The 23,274-nt window shown below is 40.8% G+C and overlaps 1 long non-coding RNA gene across 1 annotated transcript in view; it reads right to left on the reverse strand.

Annotated features, from left to right (window-relative positions):
- Window positions 1–23,274, reverse strand: part of LOC115507536 — a 137,196-nt gene that overhangs the window by 71,118 nt on the left and 42,804 nt on the right. Inside the window, exon 2 of the long non-coding RNA XR_004343250.1 lies at window positions 7,334–7,522. This is a non-coding gene — a long non-coding RNA (uncharacterized LOC115507536). The remainder of the gene's footprint in view (window positions 1–7,333; window positions 7,523–23,274) is intronic.

The following is a 23,274-nucleotide window of genomic DNA, read 5'->3' on the forward strand; positions in this document are numbered from 1 at the left end:
TCTATGATGTAAGGACCAACCAAAGCAGCCCCCAGCCGTCGTTTACTGTGGCCCCCTCCAACCCTTTCTTTCCACCATGTATACTACAGCCATCCACACTGTCATTCTAGGTATTATTCAAATATATCTTAGATTTTACCACATTTCTACCTTTTCTAGGATTTTCCTTCTGTCTAGAATGCCTCTCTCTATACATATACCAGAATATTATCTTTTCTTCAAGATATACCTCAATCCAACTACAAAGCTGTCCCCAACACAGTGGTGTTCTGGAGTTACCTTGTACCAGCTTGCAAAAGCCACCTGTTGTATTTTCAGAAATTTTTGAGCCAACTGACATAATGTTGGTGGCTTGAAATTGGCCATGGTGAAAATACTTATACCACGAAAAGTGGCTAATGGTACAAATCAGGGCTTTTATCCCCAGAAGGTCAGTTGTTAAACATTTACCAGTATACCACTGCCAATGCTTCCTGATAGAATTTATTCTTCCTTCCCTTACACTCTCGTGGCATTCTGGGGGCACTCATTACTGTTTATCTTGCATTTTTGTGTTTAATGAATGCATCTATCTTCCCATGTCATTGTTAGCTACTCTAGGGCAGAGAAGAAACCTCACTCATCCTTCCATCTCCCACAACACCTAGCAGAGTCTCTTCAATATGACAGGTACTCAATAATTTGATGAGTTGAATGTTCAAAAACACCAAGAAATGTACAGTGTTCCCACAGGAGATTTAGCAAGTCATATGGCAATGAGTAGAGTTAGATAATACACTTAACAGGGAAGGGGGAAAAACAATTTTTAAAAATAATACAGCATATAATACTCCCACTACTTACACTTTTTCTTAATCTTAATCATTGAATTTCAATTATCAGGGGAACATTTCTTTATTCTTACAAAATGTACTTTTCTACTTGTACAGATCAAATATAAGACTTAGATACTTTTTAAGGCTTTACAGTTTGAAACAACGGAAATTGCTAACCATTTTTACAAAGTTGCTTGAAAGAAATAAAGCTTTAAAAAAAACTAAAAACAAAATAGTTATAATTGAGGTAGTTTGAGGATGAAAACATGTGAAAATCACTTTCCAACACAGCAGTATAGCAGGTTACATACCTTAAAAAAAAAAAAAAAAAACTATCTCACTAAATATAACTAAAAACCCTGTTTCAAGAAAGATCTAATTATTTTTCATGTATCAACGAGCCTTCAAATTAGTAACCATTGCTCAGAGCTGAAAATTAAATTAAAGCAGAAACTCAGAGAGGTGAAGGAAGCATTAATCTAGCTTTGATCTTGAGAATGTTGGCCAAACCAAGTGAACTTGAGCTTCAGATATCCTGGCCTCATGGGCATGGGGGATAGGATACAAAGCTCTGAGCCTACCCAGAGGGGAAGAGTCTGACAGAAGATCACTCTTTTTTTATTTTAAGTTTTTATTTATGAATTTGAAAGAGACAGAGACAGCGTGAGTGGGGAGGGGAAGACGGAGAATCCCAAGCAGATTCTGCACTGCCAACAAAAAGCCTGATGTGGGGCTTGAACTCACAAACCATGAGATCAGGACCGAGCCGAAATCGAGAGTTGGACCCTTAACCGACTGCACCACCCAGGTGCCCCTGACAGAAGATCACTCTTATGCCTGTATACGTGCATAATGCTGGAACTCAGTAGGCTAACCTTCAAAATAAAAGTGAATTGAATACTTCTTCCTACAAAGACACTAAAAGAATGTGCTTATATTAAAATTTGGTAATGAATGGGGGGGGGGAGGATGAATCTCCCTTGAGAATATATGTAGTAACAGGTTATTTCTCATGTAGATTGCAGCTGCAATTCGCACACTTGGGGTGATCCACTAAAACCTAAGGAGACTTAGTTAAAGCGGTCCTGGGCTAAACATGCCCCATGTACTTGAGAGAATGCAAAATCTCCTTTGAACAAACTTGAGTTTCGACCCTTAGATCAAAGAATTCTCTTAGATCAAGTTCTTAAAAATAAGAATCATGGTCAAAAGGAGTACAACAGCAAACATGGTGAGTACAAAGCAGCAAAAACAATACAGCACAGAATCAGACCCAGAATGATGCAGATATTGAATTATTAGAAACACCACCGGTTTTCTAAATCAGCTCAATATGTTTAAAGATACAAAAGAAGGTGATAAAATATGAATAAAGAACAACACACTCGGCAAACACACAAGCAGATTTTTTAAAAAATTAAAGCATTTCTAAGTGTCAGAAGTCGAAGTGAAAATTTACAACTCAATGAATGGGCCTAACAGCAGATGAGAAATAACTGAGAAGAAAAATATGAACCAGAATATAGATGTGATGAAATTATTAATATCTCATTAACACTAACCCAGGGAGAAATTGAAAAACTAAACAGTCCTATACTCATTTAACACTTTAAAAAATTTTCTTCAATGTTTATTTTTGAGAGAGAGAGTGACAGAGTGCAAGCAGGAGAGAGGCAGAGAGAGAGGGAGACACAGAATCCGAAGCAGGCTCCAGGCTCTGAGCTGTCAGCACAGAGCCCGACGTGGGGCTCGAACTCACGAGCCGTGAGATCATGACCTGAGCTGAAGCTGGACGCTCAACTGACTGAGCCACCCAGGCGCCCCATTAAATACTTTAATTAAGTAGCAAAAAGTTTTATCACAACTTTATGGTCAGGGTTAAATTCTTTACAAGGTCAATTTCAAACATATATGTGATATACCCTTTTTTTTTTAACCATGTACTGATATATAAAGCAAGTCTCAATAAATTCCCAAAGATTTCATAGACTATCTTCTCTGACCACAAAACAATTAAGTTAGAAATCAATGTCATAAAGATAATTTTAAAAATCCAAGTGTTACAGACTTAGGAAATACTAAATATCACACAGGTCAAAGAAGAAATATTAATAGAAATGAGAAAATATTTACCTCGGAATTATAATGACAGACCTTTACATAAAATTATGTGGAATGCAACTACTGCAGAACATACAGGGAGATTTTAAGCTTTAGAAACTGAAATTGATCTACAGACACAATTAAATTGCAATCAAATGCCAAAATGATTTCTTTATAAACTTGACAAACTTATCCTAAAATATACATGGAATTTTATATTGCCAAGAATACCCAAGACTTAAGAAGCTGAAAGCCTTGCCTGACCTGAAATCAAGAGTTATTGTAAGGCTATATTAATAAGACAACAAAGTATTAGCCTAGAGATAGACAAATTGACCACTGGACTAAAATAGAGGTCCCAGAAAGCATTATATATATATATATACACACACACATATATATGTGTGTGTGTGTGTGTGTGTGTGTGTGTGTGTATGTATATCTATATATGTATATATATACACAGACATATATACATGTCTGTGTATATATATACATATATATATACATATATGTATGACAGGTTTTACGGAAAATCTGTGCAGAAGAGAGGAATAGTTCAATAAATGGTGATGTGGCATTTGCCTATCAAAATGGGAAAAAAATTATATAGGGTCTCTGTCTCCTAGAAAGCACAACAATCAATTAAGTGAGACTGAAGACTTTACTTTTGTTTTTTTAATGTTTATTTGTTTTTGAGAGAGAGAGAGAAAGAGAGGGAGGGAGGGAGAGAGAACACAGCAGAGGAGGGACAGAGAGAGAGGGAGACACAGAATCTGAAGCAGGCTTCAGGCTCCGAGCTGTCAGCACAGAGCCCAATGGGGGGCTAGAGCTCACGAACTGTGAGATCATGACCCAATCTGAAGTCGGACACTTAACTGACTGAGCCACTCAAGTGCCCCTACTTTTTTTGTTTTTAAATTTATTTATTGTTTTGAGAGAAAGCCCCAGTGAGGGAAGAGCAGAGACAGAGGGAGAGAATCCCAAGCAGGCTCCCACACTGTCCGCCTTGGGGCTCAAACTCACAAACTATGAGATCATGACCTGAGCTGAAATCAAGAGTCAGATGCTTAACCTGAGCCACCCAGGTGCCCCATAGGACTTAATTTGGAATAATGGCTAATAATACTTTTAGAAGGAAATATAAGAGACTGTATATTTTAGCACTGTTAAGGAATTTCTTAATATAATATATAAATATAAATATAAATATATAAATAATATAAATAATAAAGGTAAATATTGATAAATTTGACTATGTTATGTTTGAGACCTTTTAGAGATAGTTCAAAATAATTAAAGTCACAAATGGGGAGACGAGGCTTGAGACAAATATGAGTGACCTAGAATTCATATCCAGACCATATAAAGAACTCTTACAAATCAATAATGAAAAAACAAATCTCCCAATTTTATTTTATTTTTTTTTAATTTTTTTTAATGTTTTATTTATTTTTGAGACAAGGAGAGACAGAGCATGAACAGGGGAAGGTCAGAGAGAGGGAGACACAGAATCCGAAACAGGGTCCAGGCTCTGAGCTGTCAGCACAGAGCCCGACGCGGGGCTCAAACTCACGGACCGCGAGATCATGACCTGAGCCGAAGTCGGCTGCCTAACCGACTGAGCCACCCAGGCGCCCCCAAATCTCCCAATTTTAAAAAGAGAGACGAGAGAGAAATCCTAAAGACACACTTCATAGAAGAGGACATATAAGGGACAATTAATTACATGAAACAGCAATTAATCTTATTAGTAACCAGGGAAAAACTAATTCAAACTACAAAGAGATGGGTACTATTATATACTGACCACCTGGCAAAAATCAAAAATGTGGACAATATCATGCACTGGCTGGTGCAAAGGCGTGGGGAGGGGAAATGTAATACATTTTTACAATTACTTTAGAAAGAAATTTATCAGTAATTGAAGAAGTAAAATGAGCATACCCCGTGGGCCAGAAATTGATTGCTTTAAGTGTACGTCCTAGAGAAATCAGGCACATACATCTTAGGATGCATTTACAAAAATGCTCATGTTTGTACTGAGCGTGGTTTCTAACATGATAAAACTGGAACCCTCCCACACACGTAGAGATCAGCAGCAGGGTGGAAAAATAACATCGAGGCATACCCGTGCTGCGAAGTAGGGCTCAGCAGAATAAAGGGATGCAATGCAGTTGCACGGAACAGTGTGTGTGAATCTCTGGAACATCATGCTCCTCCCCCACCCCCCAAAAAGCGGAAAAGGACGTGTCCACTTCGTTCAAAGCATAACGTTAAAAAAGGTACGGAAAATGTTACGGTTGTATTTTCAGGACTATAAATATATGTGATGAAAGATTTAAAAAAGAAAAATCAAGGAGATGGGCAAAACGGGTTGAAGGGGAGAGGGAGGTACAGGCTTCCAGTTATGGAATGAATAACTCAAGGGGATGGAAGGGTGCGGCAGAGGGAATACAGTCAATGATACTGTAATAGTGATGTATGGTGACAGATGGTGGCTACACTTGTGGTCAGCATAACGTCATGTATAGACTTGTGAATCGCTACGCTGTACACCTGAAACTAATGTAACGTGTGTGTCAACTATATTTCAGTTAAAAAGAGGGGCGCCTGGGTGGCTCAGTCGGTTAAGCGTCCCACTTCGGCTCAGGTCATGATCTCGCAGTCCTTAAGTTGTAAGCACACAGAAGCACTACCATCCAGATAATGGAATTCCAAGAAAGTAGGAAAAAAAAGAGGGGAGGAGATATTTGAAGAAATAAGAATAAAAGATGAGGGGCGCCTGGGTGGGGTTCTGTGCGGACAGCTCGGAGCCCGGAGCCTGCTTCGGATTCTGTGTCTCCCTCTCTCTCTGCCCCTGCACTGCTCGTGCTCTGTCTCTCTCTCTTTCTACGATAAATAAACATTAAAATTTTAAAAAACTAAAGAAAAATGAAGAAGTTGCCTTCGAAGAGGGAGGCAATGGAGTTGAGATCACGACGTTTGTCACAGAGGGTCTCATAGATATCAATCACCCTTGTTCTGAAACTGGTTGAAGGGGGTACATGGGTATTCCTTGTATTACTGTTCGACCTTATACATATTTTATAAACATTCTTCTACATCCGCTCAATATTTAATAAGAGCGATTTTGCAACACAGAGGGCATGAGCAGGGGTGTGCATTTCTGTTGTTTACCTGAGAAAATGGCTACAGTCAACCTTATAGGTAGAGTGTGGAGTATGATTTGGGTAAATTACAGCAAGTTCTTCTCAGTGGGCTGTGCCAAGATTTGAAACTTAAGAATAATATCTTTACTCAAGCATTACTTTCTCTGTGTTTACTTTAGAAAATGCAAAAGGCCACACTCTTATTCACAAAGTCAAAACGACTCAAAGAAATCAGCATGCATTCAACCCTAATTTTTGTTTCTTGAATCATAGATCAGTGGCCAGTAACTAGAAATTGGTATGTTACTAAGGTTCTACAGCCTTGGAAAAGAAAGTGCTGAAGGTCTAAAAATGGAACAGCATGGTTTGTTTTTGCTTTTTTTTTGGTTGAAAATGTATGAACTATTGAAATGGTTCTCCTCCTCAAACAGCTACTTTTGTCTCATTTCCGTAGTTTATTCTTATTGTTACTGGATTTCTCATTTTTCTTGTAATCTAACACAATATGCTCCTGAAAAAAAATGTTGAGAAAGGAACCAATTTGCCTGAATGTTGACAGTATTAAGCTCAGTAAGAAAAATAGGAATGTATGGATTTGGATTTGAATAATTAGTATTTACAAATCCCCTTCTCTATTTTTGTACTATGTCTTGATATGAAATTCAATTCTTTGCTGCCAAAACTGGATGTAGAGAGGGAAAAAAAATGTTATGTTAAATTCATTCCAAATATTGAGACAGAATAGTACTACTTCTGCCAAATTGAGGTATAATCTGAAGGTTTGGGTTCTTAAATATTAACACATTCTTAAAGTACATATTGAAATATAACATATACTCTATTCAGATTCTGAATCAATATTGACAATTTCAAGTATTTATCAGGTTTATGAATACTCAGGAAAATAAAGAAGAGTTAACGTAAATAAAAACAAAGCTTAGTTGTTATTCTTTTACATGCCAGTTCCACAAGGGATGGAGAGGGGGGTGGGGGGGTGGTGTTTACTGGTAGCAGATAGGGGGAAATGCTCCATCAGAAGAAGAATCCGCTGGAAATTGAGACTCTACAAATTCAATTCTAGATTTAGTTGGGTTGTGCAGCTACGGCGACAGCCCCTTGTCAGAAACAGTCAATGAGTGGCTCTATAGTCACCCACTTTTGCCCGACAGGAAAAGGGAGGAGAGGAAAATAATTAGTTTTTAAGACTCAGGGCAGAATTCAAGACCCCTGAATGAGCCTCAGGGAAATGATAACTAGACTTACCCGTGACTCCAGTGCTGATAGCCCTCCGCGGAGGCTCAATCCCAGGCTGTAGGTGGCTCCAGCTCTGGGGCCTTGCCATTTCCATGTGGCGACTCTGCCCCATGCTGGCTCTGAACTTGACGGCACATGGCTCTGTGCCACTGCGATGAGCCTGCGTGCGTCGTGTCCCATCCACACCACTGGTAAGGACTGGAAGCAAAATAAAAGACACTCGTCACACTTAAAGAAAAAGACTGACTGGGAATTTTGTTCTCCTAATAGCTGTGCTTCCTAGGACTTCCTTAGAAGGTACAAACTAAGAAAATGCAAATGACACTGTTGGGAAAAGACACAGCTGTCGCTCTTCCTGACGTTGGGGTGGCCTTGGTCCCATAGAGCCCCATTAAACATTTGCAGTCATCCTGGGCAGTGGCTGTTATCACCCCCATTTTACAGATGGGGAAACACAGCAGGTTGAGGGACTTGTTCAAGTGTACCCAGCTAGCGCTTAGCTGAGCTGTAACCAGGTGTCGCAAACACTGCTGGGTCATCACCGGATGGGGGCCTGTTAGACTTGGATTATTAACTAACAGTGAAACAGTACTATTTCCTCACAGTAAGATGCTGCTCTTAAGCGGGGACACCTCGTGTAATATAATTAATTGCCCAGTACTTACTATATATTTACTGGGTTTTGTCAAGCCTTGGGCTCAGTGGATTACATACACTATCTCAACCGATCCTTAAAAGAATCCAACAAGGTAGGTGAGCTGTCAATATCATGCAGACGATGAGAAAACAATCGGAGGGTATAAGGCAGCCATTTACTTTGGGACGGAAGTGGGAGTGGTGACAACCTATGTCATGAACCTGCATTTGCTCTGTTAGCACATGTTGTTACTTAGACTGTTGATCACAGATGAATGAAAATATCAAAGTTCCCCAAAGATGCTTCTGTTCATTCATATTTTACAAAAGACCCAGGGAACATACATTTTGCAGTTCCAATATTATTTGCTTTGTGGTGTTACTTTCCGGGATTGCAGGAAAAAAGCTTTCCCTCACTCCTTGGCACTGCTATTGGCTTCAGAACTGGGCTTCAAGGACCAGGCAGTCTGCATGGCTATGCCTTCTGTCCCCCGGCCTGCAAATATCTAGTCTTTCAAATACTATAGCTTAGGGGCACCTGGGTGGCTCAGTGGGTTGAGCAATCCGACTCTTGATTTCGGCTCAGGTCATGATCTCAGGGTCATGGGATCGAGCCCCACATGGGACTGCTTGAGACTCTCTCTCTCTCTCTCTCTCTCTCTCCCTCCCTTTGCCTCTCTCCCCAGCTGGCATGCTCTCTCTCCAAACTAAAAAAAATAAAGACAACAACAACAACAAATCCCAAATACTGTAAGCTTAAAGGACCTGCGATGCACAGAGGAAGTCGAGGAAAACGAGAACTGATTTTCCACAGCATTGCCTTATGTTTCAGTTATCTATAGCTGCAAAATAAGTCACCTATACTTAGTTGCATTCAAAACCAACAGCACTTAGGGGTGCCTGGGTGGCTCAGTCGGTTAAGTGTCCGCCTTCAGCTCAGGTCATGATCTCACCGTTCATGAGTTTGAGCCCCGCATCAGGCTCTGTGCTGACAGCTCAGAGCCTGGAGCCTGCTTCGGATTCTGTGTCTCCCTCTCTCTCTGCCCCTCTCCTGCTCATGCTCTGTCTCTCTGTCTCTAAAAAATAAATAAACACTGAAAAAAAATTTTTAAACCAGTGTTTATTATTATTATCATTCTTATCTTTCCCAGCCCTGGGGATTGACTGGGCTCAACTAGGTGGCTCTCACTTGGGGTATTTCTTGTGGTTACAATCAGATGGCGGCTGGAGCTGGTGTTATCTGTTATAATATATAATATATAATATATATAATATATAATAATATATCTGTTATAATAAGAATAAAATATATATAATAAAATATTATTATATTATATTATTATTATATTATTATTACTCAGCTTTCTGCTTGTTGATTTTTACTGTCAGTCAAGACCTTCAGTTGGGGCTGTCGGCCACATGTGTACATGGCTCAACTCTGTGTGGCCTGAGCTTTCTCAAAGCGAGGCGCTTGGGTTCCAGGAGCAAAGCTCTCAAGAGAAGCAGACAGCCAAGTGAAAGACTTTTATGATTTAGTCTGGGAAGTCCCATACAGCGACACTTTTGTCACATTCTACCCCTTAGCAGCAAGTCACTTCTTAATGGAAACAGTATCAAAAAATTGGCAAGTAAGATTCCAAACCACTACTCTGCTCTCACCCATGAAGACAGGAAATCGTGTGGTGATCTGACCAACAGGGTTCTAAGGGATTAAAGAAAATATATACCAACAAAGAAAATGTAAGTCTGTTGTGCAATGATTGTTTCATTCAACTATGCAAAGGTAGTTCACTGGATAATCAAGATGGTTCTCCTACCCTTTGCGTGAGAACAACTGTTTCTCCTCTGTCCATGACCCCAGCTACCAAAACCATCAGCTGGCCAATGTTGCCATCTTTCCTGGGGGGCACCCTTTATTCAACCCCTGCCTTTCTCCCATTGCCATAAAAGTCCCTTGCTGGTAGACATGTCACACGCAGCTGTGGTCTCTGGCTATCCACTGGAGATGGCGCAAGGCACACTCTCCTACCTTCTCCCTGAGATCTTAGAACTCAACAGGACACAAGGTTTGCATGATTCAAAGTTTAGCCCTTTGATGCATACGCTCATCTAATGGGGCTCAGGGTATCTGATGTTCAGGATATTGTGTTTCCTCTGTGCCTTAACTGCCTCTTGATGCTATTCATAATTGTTACACTTTATTTTATTTTATTTATTTGTTTTAGACATGGACAGACAGAGAGCGAGAGCTGGAGAGTGGGGTGGAGGGAGAGAGTGAGAGAGAGAGAGAGAGAGAAAAAATCCTAAGCAGGCTCTATGCTCCGCGTGGGGCTCAACAGGAAGCTCGATCCCACCACCCTGGGATCATGACCTGAGCCAAAATCAAGAGTCAGATGCTTACCCGACTGAGCCCTCCAGGTGCCCCTAACACACTTATTTTTTTTTTAAATTAATGTTTTATTTTTATTTTTGAGAGAGAGAGAGAGGGAGAACACGAGACAGAGAGACAGAGAGACAGAGAGAGAGACAGAGGATCTGAAGCAGGCTCTGCATAGACAATACAGAGACCGATGCAGAGTTCAAACTCAGAACCATGAGATCACGACCTGAGCTGAAGACAGCCGCTTCACCGACTGAGCCACCCAGGCGCCCCTACACATTTATTTTTAAATGTTGAGCAATGTACTATAAAAGCAGATCGTAAAAATATTCAACAAAATTACCATAAAAATGTCAGTATAGGTCCTCACTTTTCCTGGGGTTTCATGAGCTCCAGAGCAGCCAAATTCTCAAATGTTATAGTGGAAACTACAATTGTTCAGAGTTAGGGTGACTTTCGTGTCATGTGAACCTTACACTATATTGTTCCCAAGGACAGGAACTAGAACAAATCACTGTGACAGAGCCACTGGCCCATGTTCATGTCCTCCTACACACATTAAAACACATTTTACAGCCCCTTGAGAGGTTAGGTAGAGTCCACAGGACTGAGTTCTGAGACCAATGGAACATGTACAGAATGGAGCAGGCTACTTCTGGGCTTGGCCATGAAACTCGCTTTCTATCCCACTCTCCTTCCCTTCGCAGGAAGTCTTGGAGGCCAAATACTGAATATGATGGAAACACAAGGAAGCATTAAAAGATGGAGGAAACCTACATTCATGAATTGTCATGTCAAGAAAACTTGTCCCCTTACTGACTGTATTAGACTATGACACAGAGAGATACGATTTAATTAAGCCTTTGAGATTTTAAAGATTATCTGTGATCGCATCACATTTACTGACTACCATCTCTCCTAGTTATTTTGGTACAATAGAAGTCCAGTAGAATCTGGTGCATGTGGAGTTGAGGTACAGGTATTCTCCCAAAACCCAGGAATAGCCAGCTGGATGAAGTAAAGAGGAGAGAAATAAACACTAACACTTCTAGTGATGATCTTTAAGTAAGAAATATAAAACTGTTTAGGAAAGTGTATTACCATTCTGAAGGTGAAGAAAAGCAAGAGAGGGGCGCCTGGGTGACTGAGTCGGTTAAGCATCCGACTTCGGCTCAGGTCATGATCTTGTGGTTCGGGAGTTCGAGCCCTGAGTCAGACTCTGTGCTGATGCCTCGGAGCCTGGAGCCTGCTTCAGATTCTGTGTCTCCCTACCCCTCCGCCCCCTTCTCTCTCTTGCACTCAAAAATAAACATTTAAAAAAATTTTAAAAAAAGAAAAAAAAAGCAAGAGAGAGAAAAGAAACGCTGTAAGTGTCCTGTTAAGACCCAGAGCAGAGTTTCTATAACTACTCCCCTGCCAGTTTGCTGGGAATAGAGGAGGAAGATGCTCTGTGGATCTGTTGCCAGACCACCACATGTCCAAAGTGGAAGGAGAAAGAGACAGTCCCCTGCAGCCTCCACCTCAGGAAATGTCCTTGACTTCCTTGTCGGTATAGTGAAATGCATGTATATTTCAAAGGTGAAAAATGGAGGAGAAAACTGAGCTCCACGAGAGATCAAAAATTGAAGAAAACTCAGTTTCCTTTGTCCCTTCCCAAATTATACCATGTCAGGGGGCCCCTACTCTGTCATTTTATCATCCTGTGGAAGAGAATACCAAGAGATACCAAGAAACCAAACACAGACCAAGTAGTTCTGTCCATTTGAGTTGTAAACTCCAATCAAATTCTTCATAAAGATTCTGCTCTTCTGAGAACACGCATTTCTTATGTGTTGAACATTTACAGCATTATAATATACATCTTTATAACATACATTATAAAGAGAAATAGAGATAGAGATAGAAAGGAAGAAAGAAAAAGAAAGAAAGAAAGAAAGAAAGAAAGAAAGAAAGAAAAGAAAGAAAGGAGGGGAGGGAAGGGAAGGGAAGGGAAGGGAAGGGAAGGGAAGGGAAAGGAAGGGAAAGGAAGGGAAAGGAAGGGAAAGGAAGGGAAGGAAAGGGAAAGGAAGGGAAGGGAAAGAGGAAGGAAAAAAGGAAGGAAGGAAGGAAGGAAGGAAGGAAGGAAGGAAGGAAGGAAGGAAATAGATACAGATCTTGAACACCTAATCAAAAGCAAGAATGGCTACTCTGTTCAACCTTGGAAAGTGCTAGTGCATCCCTTGCAGAATGTTTCTGCCAGTTTCTAGTAGCAGCACTTTCCCAACAGGATAAAGGGCCTAGTAAGATGGATAAATTCTAAATTAAGTTGCTTTGCAGTTCTTCTCTGGTTTTCAAGTGAAAGAGTACTTCCTACTACTTTCTGATGATCAGGATAGAATTCCAGTACTCAACAAGCACTTAGCTGACAATTTACTCTTAGAGTAATGTAATATGTGATTAATGGACCAGAGTCCATAGTTCAGTCATCTAATTTATTTCCTTATTTCCAATGTTTATTTTATAAATATCTTTTTTTAATATTTTTTTCATGATTCTGAGAGAGAACAGGCACAAGCGGGGTAGGGGCAGAGAGAGAGGGAGACAGAGGATCTGAAGCAGGCTCTGCACTGCCAGCAGTGAGCCTGGTGCGGGTGGGGTTCAAACTCACAAACCATGAGATCATGACCTGAGCCAAAGTCAGATGCTCAACTGACTGAGCCACCCAGTTGCCCCTTCCAATGTTTAATTTAATTTAATTTAAAAATTTTGGGGGTGCCTGGGTGGCTCCGTCAGTTAAGTGTCTGACTTTGGCTCAGGTCATGATCTCGCAGTTCGTGGGTTCGAGCCCTGCATCGGGCTCTGTGCTGACGGCTCAGAGCCTGGAGCCTGCTTGGGATTCTGTGTCTCCCTCTCTCTCTGCCCCTCCCCCACTCACACACACTCTCTCTCTCTCTGTCTCAAAAATAAATAAACATTAAAAAAAATTTTTTTTTAATTTTTAATGTTTATTTATTTTTGAGAGAGAGACAGAGCACGAGCAGGGGAGGGGCAGAGAGAGAGGGAGACACAGAATCGGAAGCAGGCTCCAGGCTCCGAGCTGTCAGCACAGAGCCTGACGCGGGGCTTGAACCCATGAATCATGAGATCATGACCTGAGCCGAAGTCAGATGCTCAACCATCTGAGCCACCCAGGTGCCCCTCCAATGTTTATTTTAATCTTTGGAGAAGAAAAAAATACAAACATTCACAACAAAAGACTGCAATCAGAAAGCACTTAGTATTTATATTTGATGAGGCACAAAATCATACGGGAAGTTTGGCCTGGCAGCAATGTAGTTGCTTATGTCAACTACAAATCACAGACCATCCACTGGCTTATCCTATATAGTCTACCGGTCCCCTTCCCATTACCTGACTCCTGTAACTCAGTAAGCTTAAATTCCATCATTCCTATAAAATTTTTGAACGGTTTGTTCAAATTCTAGACTTGGGGTCATGTGAGACCTGTGCTATATGGTTCCAAGAAGAGGAACTAGAAAGGATCATTGTGACAGAGCTACCCGTCTATGTACATGTCCTTCTACACACAGATAAACTACATTTCCCAGGTCCTTTTGAGGTTAGGTAGAACCCACATGACCAAGTTCTGCGACTGATGAAAAATGTGAAGAGGGCAGCAGGCTCTTTCCAGGCTTTCCAGAGAGAAGCAGTCTTCCCTATCTATTCCACCTGAAGGTTCACAACTCTAGCTGAGATCTGGAGACTGTGTAGTAAAAAATTAAGCTTACTCAAAGGGAGGTCTGGCCTTTGCCTCCAGCTCTTGGGAAGGGATCTCTGAGCTCTTGCAATGTCTTGCCTGATAAAGGCGTCTTCGTTTCCCTGGTGGGCCTTATCATCTAACAATATGACTGGCATCTAACAATTACCGGCAAATTCAGCGTGATCACAGCCTCACAGAAACATCATGAAACTACCTTTCAGAAGAAATAATGGCTCAACGTTTTGTTTCTCAATGGTCTTCACCTTGTAATTCGAGCCGGATTCCTACAAAGAACAATGGCCACGGGATAGAATTAAATTGCCCTTAATGGTGCAGCCAGGGAAAAATGCAGTATGACAGCTATTAGCTAATGGCATAGTATTTGTCCTCCTATGCTTTTTGTCCATTGAAATACTCATAAAGAAACACTATGGAGAGGTATGTAAGGTTGCAACAGCACTGGACATTCAGAACTCCCAGACTCTAGAAGTGATTTTCAGGAAATGAAAGTAGCAGTTTGGGAAATTGAATGCGTTCACCAGGGGTAAGTCAAGAAAAGAGAAACCTCTCAAGGTTTTCCAAAACGAGAGATTTAATCAAGGGAATTGGTCACGGAGTTGATGGAAAGACAGCAAAACAAAATACAAGAGTGAGGCAACTTAGAAGCTGGCAAGAGCAAGAAGCTGCTTCCATTCTTTGGAAAGGACCATCGGGGGAGGGCTAGAATCGGAAAGGGATCCGCCAGGTGAAAACGGACGCAGCCGTCTGTTGAAAGCTGGGACTTTGAAGGGGCTGCGGTGCTGAAGGAGCCACAGACCCTGCCAGAGGCAAGGCCTGAGGCAGAGAGACAGACAGACAGACAGAAAAAGAAATGTGTGGTTTCTCATTTCCTCCCATAATTTCAATCTGCCATTAGTGCGTCTCTTTGGCAAAACCCAGCCAGAAGCCAGCTGACATGTGGGAAACAACCTGTAAGGGTCTGTCCCCTGTAATAAAGAGCAGGACAAGGGAAAATGAGGAACCAGAGCTTAAAGAGAAGGGTCAAATGATGAACATACTACTGGAGGCCCAGGAACACACTGACTTGTGGATCTAAACGCTAAAAATGTAAAGCAGAAAGAAAAAATGTCTGCCAACTGCGACTAAGTATTCCCCATCGTATCTCAGAGACATGGGACCGACCCCAACCAGGAAACAAGGTAGCAGGCAATATGGATATGGATACAGGGTGCCTACTGCTGTATTTCTACCCCTATGTAGTGCCTGTTTAAAAAAAAAATCTTTCTGGGGTACCTGGGTGACTCGGTCAACTAAGCGGCTGACTTCGGCTCAGGTCATGATCTCGCGGTTCATGGGTTCGAGCCCTGCGTCGGGCTCTGTGCAGACAGCTCAGAGCCTGGAGCCTGCTTCGGGTTCTGTGTCTCCTCTCTCTGCCCCTCCCCTGCTTGCGTTCTGTCTCTCTCTCTCTGTCTCAAGAATAAATAAACGTTAAAAAATTTTAAAACAAAAAAAATCTTGCAAAGAGTTTAAGTCTCTAGAAAGGCAACAGAACCATCGCTCAAATCCCAAGATGGTAAATTGTCTTCTGAACTCTTAAGCTGGAAGAGATGCAACATGGTCATGGATGCTAGAATCTATGGGGTTTTACATGATATTTTAGTGAAATAAATAAATAAAGTAAATAAATACGCGCATTTAAAAAAGAACCACAAAATCCTAGAATGCTTCTACTTATCCAGGAATCAATTCGTCTTTATAACGTAAATTCAAAGGAGCAGGAGAAAATCCCTTCTTGGTTAGGAGCTGTGTATATCAATTGTCATTCAGCCAGATATCACGAAGGGGGATGCTTGTAGCACTCCGCTGGACAGGAGAGCAAATAAGAGGAACCTACATCGAGCCTGGATTGAACCTTACCATTTAGTGATGAGTAGAAATTGACCAAACTAAAAAGTAGGTCCTGGGGAGCCTGGATGGTTCAGTGGATCCGATGTCTGACTCCTGACTGCAGCTCAAGTCATGACCTCAAAGCCGTGAGATTGAGCTCCGAGCTGGGTTCCAAACTGAGCATGGAATCTGCTTAAGATTCTCTCTCCCTCTCCCTCTGCTCCTCCCTCACGTGCCCTTGAGTGTGTGTGTGTGTGTGTGTGTGTGTGTGTGTGTGTGTGTGCGGTCTCTCTCAAAAAAATCAAATGTTTAAAAAGTGGGTCTTAACAAAAAATTTTGATTATATCAGGTAAAGGAAATACTAGCTTGAAGGTGCAGGAGATAATCATACCACCTTGGATCTGTGCTTGAACATATTATAAAGACAACTTTTATAAAGAAAGCATTGTTGTTCTCAAGGAAAGTAAAGATTGTAACTACAAGGAAAACGGCGAAACGGAAGCACAATCAGCGGAGATGACAAAAAACTGCAAGAGATACAGGCTCCGATGAAGAGGGACATAGCTGAGCAAGACAAAGACATCAGGAGATATAGAAATGTAATAATAAAATTTAAATTCACAGCCCAATGAGGAAAGAACAGATTTAACACTGCAGGAAAGTAAATCAGCGATGAGGAGAACAGATTTGTGAAGCATTCACTGAAGACAGAAAAAATAGACAAAAGACGGTATCAAAGAAAAGAAGGTAGCTATGAGGACAAGAGTACGGAAACTTACTTTCACAGAGAAAATCGGTGTTCCTGAAGAAGAAACAAAAGACATAGTGCAGTAATTGGTCGTACAACAGAAGAAAACGGTTTTCAATTGCTGACTACAAAGCATGATTAATGAATAGACACACTCAGGTCTGACATATTCCGGCGCACGTTTTGAATGTTGAGGAAAAAGGAAAAGTATGGGTGGATGGACAAAACAAGTTATCTAGAAAAGAATGAGAATCTGACCAGCCTCGTATTTCTTCCTGCACCATGAAATTCCAGAAAGCAAATAATACCATCCATGCAATTTGAGGGGAAAAAAGTTAGGGAATTAAAAATTCTATTTCAAGGGGGGTGAGGATGGGCAAAATGGGTGAAGGGAGTGGGAGGTACAGGCTTCCAGTCATGGAATGAATAAATCGTGGGAATAAAAGGCACAGCAGAGGGAACATAGCCAATGATAATGTAAAAGCATTGTACGGTGACAGATGGTAGCTACACTGGTGGCAAGTATGACATAATGTATAAAGAAGTTGAATCGTTATGTGGTACACCTGCACCTAACGTAACATTGTGTGTCAACTGCACCGAAATAAAAGTTAAAAAAAAAATAGACAGTCTTTGGGGTGCCTGGGTGGCTCAGTCGGGTAAGCATCTGACTCTTGATTTTGGCTCTGGTCATGATCTCATGGTTCGTGGGATTGAGCCCGCAATGGAGTCCACCCTGACGGCATTGAGCCTGCTTGGGATTCTTTCTCTCTCTGCCCCTCCCCAGCTTGTGTATGTGTTCTCTCTCTCTCTCGCTCTCTCTCTCTCTCTCTCAAAAATAAATAAACCTAAAAAAATTGACAGTTTTTGGACTCAGAAATTTTTAAAAATTGTATTTCAGGTGAAGCTGCTATTCGTAGTAGAGGCTGTAAATCCCCTACTCTGGGAAAGAGATACTCATTCTCCGAACTTCTAGAAGTGCTGGCTGCTGAGGGCTCATAGCTGAGTCCCTCTCTACAAACTGTCTTCAGTAGATGGGAACCCAAGATTACACCTGTCCATCAGGAAGACCACATACAATCACTGCTCCATTTGAAGTACAAAGGTCCAGCCCCTTTGTTCCAAAATTTGGGGGCAGCTGTGAAGGAGCATCCCGTCTCCACAGCTTTCCGTGGATTTGGCTGAAACCTTACGTTGCAACTACCTGATAGTTCTTCCCCTGCCCATCCTGCTTCCTTCATTCCCCTACAACTGTTATTCCCAAGATCACACTCCCCAGTCAATTTCCAGCATGTATTTCTCTGTCTCAGGCTCTATTTCTAGGGAACCTGCCCTAAGCCAATATTCATTTAGCAAAATGGAAAGACCTATTAGAGTACCAATTGAAGGATGAAAATAAATAGCTTGGGTTAGAAAAATAGTGATATAATACTCTGAATTTCAGCACTAGTTAATCATACAGTTATTGCTGGAAGTAGGCTTACAAAAGAGAATGAAAATATAAAAGATAATTTTTGAAAGAGAGGAGATATAAGTTAAATATATATTTAGTAACAATCATCTGGCTCTAACATTCCAGATTACATGTTCTAAGATTAGGAAGTACAGAAGGAAAGGCTAGGGAAACAAAAGAGTTCTACATTTCTTTTTTTTTTTTTTTTTTTTTTTTTTTTAGAGAGAGAGACTGTGAGTGGGGGAAAAGAGCAGAAGGAGAGAAAATCCTAAGCAGGCTCCACACTAAGCATAAAGTCTGACATAAGGCTCAATCCCATGACCCTGGGATTACAACCTGATTCAAAATCAAGAGTCAGATGCTCAACCGACTGAGCCACCCAGGCGCCCATACATTTATTATTTCACATAAACACATAAGGTTGAAGGAGTCAGAAGATACTATATATTCAGAAGATACAATATATACTATATATTGCCTGAACTGAATTAGTAGACAACTACAAGACCACTACAAAGTCACATATGATTCAGACATACTTAGAAGCACAAAAGTTACACAAATTAAAATATCTAGCTTTGTTGAAGATGACGAAACATATTTATTATCGTGCACATATTATCAAGAGAAATACATATTGATAGAGACTATTTGGAGATATATACATTTCACTTCCAGTTACGTGGAAATCTGTCTATGTAAATACTTACTCTGGAGTATAAAGACGCATGTAAAATTATTTTATCCAAGTGAAAAATTGGAAATAACATAAAACCTATTAGTATGAAAGTTGTGAACTGAATTATTATTTCTACAATGAGATACTATGAAGCTATTAAAAAAGAATCAGCTCTATTTAAATGCACTATTAAGGGGCACCTAGGCGGCTCAGTCAGTTAAGCGTCCCACTCTGGATTTTGGCTCAGGTCACAATCTCACAGTTCATGGGTTCGAGCCCCGTGTTGGGCGATGTGCTGACAACGTGAAGCCTGCTTGAGATTCTTTACCCCCCCCCCACCCGCTCATGCAAGCTCTCTCTCTCTCTTTCTCTCTCTCAAAATAAATAACCATAAAAATAAATAAATAAAGGCACTACTATAGATGGGTCACCATAAGCAGTGAATAAAAAAAAGTTACGGTACAATATATACTGTATGAATGCATTTATGTATAAACCCCTCATATAACAAAACTATATATTTGACATGTTCATATATGCACCTAAATGCATAGAAACAAATTGGAAGGATAAGCAGTGAACTGATAAAATTTCCTCTGAGGGAAAAAATTGAAATTGACAAGTCATGTGAAACTAAATGGGGCAATCTGTTTTATTTACAGCCTTGGAATTTTTCACAATTCACAATTCATGTATTACTTATATATTTCAAAATGTATAAAATGAACAAAATTCTCCTCATAATCAGAAAAAGCTTGATTATTCAATAAGTAATGTTAATAATATTGGCTAAATACTGTGGAATAATGTACAGAAAATGTAAAATACATTCTTGATGGATTAAAGAGTTAACTCCAAATGTAATCCAACCATGAAAAAATACAAGTTTATTTTACTATTTAAAAAATTTTTTTTAATGTTTTTATTTATTTTTGAGACAGAGAGAGACAGAGCATGAGCAGGGGAGGGGTAGAGAGAGAGGGAGACACAGAATCTGAAGCAGGCTCCAGGCTCCGAGCTGTCAGCACAGAGTCCGAGGCGGGGCTCGAACTCACAGACTGAGATCATGACCTGAGCTGAAGTCGGACGCCCAACCGACTGAGCCATCCAGGCGCCCCCAAAAAATACAATTTTAAAACAAATTACAAAAATATGTGTAACTGTAAAAAAAAAAGAGAGAGAGTAGAATTTAGCAAGAAAAAAATCAGGGAAAAAAAACCCCAGCCTTCAAAATAAATGCCTATCTTAAGAGAAACAAACCTATCTGTCCACTTACAATTACTAAGAACAAGACAACTTTTGTAATTGCATCACAACTTTGGCTTTGGGCACCCTAGCGGCCAAAACAAGCAATGGAAAACAGAGTAACAGCAGCAACAAAAACAACAAAACAATGGAATTGGTTTTAGAGTTCCCATTCCTGATGAGTAAAAAAAAAAAAAAAAAAAGCCAACAGTACCTCAGGAGAAGTGAAACATTTACTCGAAAATATATTTCTGAGATAGGGGTGCCTGGGTGGCAGAGTTGGTTAAGCGACCAACTCTTGATTTTGGCTCAGGTCATGATCTCAGGGTCCTGGGATTGAGCCCTGGCGCTGAGCTTGGAGCCCTCTCAAAATTTCACTTTCTCCCTCTGCCCCTCTCCCCTGCTCATACTCTCTCTCGAAAAAAAAAATTACATTTATATTTATATTTTTATTTATAATTTATATTTATATTTCTGAGACAGGAGACACTGGGAGATCTTTTTTTTTTTTTTAATTTTTTTTTTTTCAACATTTATTTATTTTTGGGACAGAGAGAGACAGAGCATGAACGGGGGAGGGGCAGAGAGAGAGGGAGACACAGAATCGGAAACAGGCGAGACACTGGGAGATCTTGACAGGAAGACGTCTCTCTCAATGAGGAATAGACTCTTATCACATCACTCATTGAAATCTGAGGATGTAACACCAAGACACAACTCAGTGTAGGCAGCTTCACAGCGGAAGGCAAGAAAGTTCGGTACAACTGTGTAGCCCTAATGGTGTAACTTGAGCCAGACAGAAGTTTTAGGCTATTTTAGCAGAAGAGATGGCCTGATTGTCCTCCACAAAGATCAATTCTCTCAACTGGGCTTTTGATAAAATTTGTGAAGTGGCTCTTTATATCATACTCTATTTGGGAACATAAACCATACAGGTAAGTATGGTGTGAGTAGAGCTAATAATCAGAAAAAGTAGTTCAAAGGAGGGAGAAGTCACTTTCCATTGCAGTAACAGGAGTAAACTATATGCAGGAGCTTATGCTTTGAGTTAGACTTTAAATAATTAGGAAGGTTTCCAGGGTTTGAGTTTGGGAAATGGGAGTGATTGATGCATGTCTAAAAGTGGAACAGCTGCATTGAAAAGTACACTACACTTGAAGTTAAGAGATCTGAGTGCTAAACTGACCTTCTATGATAGGCATGAATGGAAATAACTGAGCTGAGAAAGTAGAAGGAAAGTTTGGTGGAACACCAAAGGTGGTTCCCTAAACGGAAACAGAGAATTTGTAAAAGGAGACGACAACACGAGTTGAGAACGGGTTGGTTTAGACCAACAGGTGATAATAATCAATACACTATTTTTCCAGATGCCACTCAAGGTTCCTGAGAAATGGGCGATAATAGCAGATTCTTTGTAAATAAGCTTGAAAGAAGCTTCAAGATCATTTAGTCAACTCCTGGTTTTCATGGAAGAAGAATCTGAGGTCCACAGAAGTAAAGCACATCACTCAAGTTGACGACATTGAAGGCAAAGCCAGAATTAGAATCCAGCAGTCCTAATTATTTCTTAATCGTATGTTCTTGATAAGTCTTGTATATTGAGGATTTTCCTCTTGGAATGTTTCCTTTTTTGAAGCCAGAACTATGCTGCAGAGATGCTAGACTACTGGCTGATGAGAGACATCCTGGATGTTCCGGATCCAGCTAAGCTCTTGAGCAGAAATCATCATAACTTTTGGTCATTAAGTTTGGAGGTTGTTTATTAAATGGAGTGAAGTGCCTAGCACTTTCTCTAGGCTTCTTTTCTAGCAAGAACCTGTTTCCATCCCATCCCTCTCTCTCCGCTTGTCCCAGTAAGATTCCCCCCCCCCCCGAAGAGACTGAGTGTCCCATTTCTGCTTGCTCTCGCAGAGCATTTTCTACATCTCTACCCCACTATCTCCTCTGCACATAACTACCCCCTCCTCACCTAGGCAACACGTTGTGCAAAAATGGAAACATGACAAGTAGATGCTATCTCTCACTAATAAGAGCACAGCAGGAAGAAGATTGGCCCTGCTCCATCTCATTACCACAATCATTAGCTAGCACACAGGTGAGTAATTACAATTTGCTGGATATTCTTCAGGTTTCTCTTCCCAGAACGTAAGGAGAGGATGCTCAGCCATGGGTCACTGGCGGTCTTTGGCAAGTGATCCTTCTGATCTTTCCTCTTCTGCCTCCCTTCTTATCTCTCTCCTCCCATCCGTGGTGGGCTGTGAGGCTAGAGCCTTGATGACACCAAATGCTTCAGGCAGAACTACTGCTCACACTGCCATTCATCACTTCATTAGATCATCACTTCACCCTAGAAGAATCTGTCAAAGGTTCCCTCAGGGTCACATCCCGGGTGGATTTGGAGGAAAGAGGATGGGAAGGCAGAAGAGTTCACACGTCCTTCTACTTCATGAGTGCGAATTCCTCTACAAATAAAATGTCTGAAGACGGCAATCCCACAGTTTGGTTCCCCAAAGCCCCCAAAGAACTGAACAAAGAAAGGCAAATTTTGGAGGGAAATCAGTCTTTCCCAGAGCGCTGCCCACAGTGCCATGCGTCCTGGGGCGACCCACCTTGAACAAGGGTTCAACCTCAACAGAGGGATATCGTCTCGCAGAGATCAGTTTATGACTTACTCTCCTTGACCTGAGATGGCTTTGGATCATAATTTTTCTTTTCTGAAAAGCTGGTTCTATAAGATAGCAACAGGTTAAAATACTATTATCTCACAGACAATATCAACTCAACAAGAGCAGCAGCGTCTCTGGTTATATTCTCGCAAGAATCTGCAAGAAGTTTAGATGTCTACAGCGAAACTTTACTGAGCACTGTTAGGTGGTATTTGACTATCGTTGTTTATTCCTAGGGAACTTAAATCATTCAAAGGTAGAACTTAATGCGAAGAGCATCTGAGATCCTGAGTTAACTTTATAGACAAATCGAAATAACAGACTTAGGAACAAATTGGTTACATCCCATCAGCAACAAAATCCCATTTGTTGTCAATAGAGTGTGTTTAATGTTGACGATCCACAATACCCTGTAACAAGCATTAGCTACCTTCGTTACCACCTTTGTGCTTCATATATGAACGCTGACTTGAGGAAATAGGATTTTGCCTTGGATGGTTTTGGTAAGGTGTTCATA

This window comes from Lynx canadensis, chromosome X (assembly GCF_007474595.2).
Source record: "Lynx canadensis isolate LIC74 chromosome X, mLynCan4.pri.v2, whole genome shotgun sequence".
NCBI classification, from domain to species: domain Eukaryota; kingdom Metazoa; phylum Chordata; class Mammalia; order Carnivora; family Felidae; genus Lynx; species Lynx canadensis.